Source organism: Penaeus japonicus, unplaced genomic scaffold (genome assembly GCF_977035675.1).
Source record: "Penaeus japonicus unplaced genomic scaffold, GWHDUDI00000001_assembly GWHDUDI00000016, whole genome shotgun sequence".
NCBI lineage: Eukaryota > Metazoa > Arthropoda > Malacostraca > Decapoda > Penaeidae > Penaeus > Penaeus japonicus.
This window is the reverse complement of record NW_028234418.1, coordinates 35,900,384-35,902,883: the sequence shown is the minus strand read 5'-3', so window position 1 is coordinate 35,902,883 and position 2,500 is coordinate 35,900,384. Positions and strand designations below refer to the sequence as shown.

General features: G+C 38.7%; 1 protein-coding gene across 1 annotated transcript in view; it reads right to left on the bottom strand.

Moving 5' to 3' along the window:
- Positions 1 to 2,500, bottom strand: part of Rab3 (RAS oncogene family member Rab3) — a gene marked incomplete in the record, with an annotated part of 50,820 nt that overhangs the window by 47,185 nt on the left and 1,135 nt on the right.

Sequence of the window (2,500 nt, the reverse complement as noted above, 5' to 3'; positions counted from 1 at the left end):
CCTCTCCTCCCTCCCTCCCCGACCTCCCTCCTCTTCTCTCCTCTCCTCCTCCCTCCTCCTCTCCCTCCCTTCTCTCCTCTCCCTCCCTCCCCTCCTTCCCTCCCTTCTTCCTCCCTCCCTCCTTCTCTCCTCTCCCCCCTCCTCCTTCTCTCCTCCCTCCTCCCCTCCTCCCTCCCCTCCCTCCCTCCCCCTCCCTCCTCTCTCTCCCTCCCTCCTCTCTCCTCTCCTCCCTCCCTCTTCTCTCCTTCCCTCCCTCTTCTATCCTCCCCTCCCTCCTCCCTCCCTCTCTCCCTCTCTCCTCCCTCCCTCCCTCCTTCTCTCCTCTTCTCCTCCCTCCCTCCTTCCTCCCCTCCCTCCTTCTCTCCCTCCCTCCCTCCTCCTTCTCTCCCTCCTTCTCTCCTTCCCCTCCTTCCTCTCTCCCTCCTCCCTCCTTCTCTCCTTCCCTCTTTCTCTCCTCTCCCTCCCTTTCTTCCTCCCTCCCTCTCTCCTCTCCCTCCCTCTTTCCCTCCCTCCCCTCCTTCTCTCCCTCCTCTCCTCTTCCCCTCCTCCCTCTTCTCTCCTCCTCCTCCCCTTCTCTCCCTCCCTCCCTCCTCTCTTCTCTCCCTCCTCCCTCTCCCCTCCCTCCCTCTCTCCCTCCTCCCCTTCCTTCCCTCCCTCTCTCCCTCCCCTCCTCCTCTCCCCTCCCTCCCTCCCTCCTCCCCTCCCTCTCTCCCTCCCTCCCTCCCTCCCTCCTTCTCTCCCTCCTTCCCCCCCTCCTTCTCTCCCTCCCTTCCTCCCTCCTTCTCTCCCTCCCTCCCTCCTTCCATCCATTTGGAGAGCGGAAGACAAGTGTCCAAATGTTCCCTTCGCAGAAATATTTGTTCGCGGGATAACCTCTTCTTTGTATTTGTCCTTTTTTGCAACAAAATCTTGGCCATGCGTCATGAACATGTTCCTCTTTGACAAAAAAAAAAAAAAAAAAAAAAAAAAAAAAAAAATTTCCTCAACTTCTTTTTTCAAGGTATAACGTTCTTCTAATCTTGTTTTCAAGATACGTTCTTCTTTCCTTAAAAAAAAAAAAAAAAAAAAAAAAAAAACTTCAGTTTTCAAAAAATTCAAGTTCTTCAGTTTCCAAGGTCTCAAGTTTCTCCTCCTCTGTTTCTTAAAGGTAACCGTTCTTCTTCCTCTTTATCCAAAGTTTAATGTTCCTCTTTCTCTGATCTCTATAGTTCCTCTTACTCTGTTTTCAAGTACTCGCGTTCCTCTTCTTCAGTTTTCAAAAACAAACCTTCCACTTCTTTTGTTTTCAATTATTTAACCAACTTTCTGATGTGTGTTTTTTATCGTAGTTATGCAACATCAGAGACTTGCAAATACTAACCAAACTAACTAGTCAAGTTGCATAAGTGTTGCATGATCATTTTCGTTCTTGTTGTTTTTGTTTTTGTTGACTGGATTAGCCACGATCGCTAATACCAATTATCATATTATTATTGGTATTGTTATGTTGATTGTTATAATCATCATCATCATCATCATTATTACTATTATTATTATTATCACTATCATCGTTATCATTACCGTTAGTAGTAGTAGTATCAGTATTATTATTGCAATTGTTGTTGTAACTATTATATGTCTATCACTATTGTTATTACCAATATTATTATCATCATTATCGTTACTGTTATTATCAGTATTATTACAATTATTAATATTATTGTTATTCTCTTTATGATTACTATTTATAATATTATCATTATTGTTATTATTTTTGTCATAATAATGATAATAATATTAATTATTATTATTATTATTATTATTATTATTATTATTATTATTATTATCATTATTAATATCATTATCATTATTATTATTATTATTATCATTATTATCATAATTATCAGTATTATTATTATTATCATATTATCATTTTTATTATAATCCTTATGATTATCATTATCATTAATAGGATTATTATTACTATTGTTATTATTATCATTGTTATCATAATTACAATTATCATTGTTATTATCTTATCATCATTCTCATAATTGCCATCACCATTGCTATCATTATAATTAGCATCTTAATTATGACTACTATCATCATCATAATACTTACCATCATTATCATCATCATTATCATCTTTTCTGTCTTCGCTATCACAAGGTCAATGCTTTTTTCGTTTCTAGTTTACATATCCAAAATAATTCGTATTTTTCTGAGCGTTTGCAAGTAGAGCAAGGTTTCTGCAACATGGCCACCGAAAGATTCAATTTTTTTTTTTTTTTTTTTTTCCATTTATCAAAACCCTTTGAGTGCCCTAGTGTTCCAATCACTACCGGTTTAACATCCACCTTTATTCAATTTTTCATTTATTTCCAATTTCATATGTCAGGTACATTTATATACCAACAGGCATTTTTTTTTTTTTTCAATAACAGTGATGTCAGGTTTATTATGTTTTTTACTGGTTATCTGTTTGTATGGGGAAATATTGAAATATCTTGCACTTATT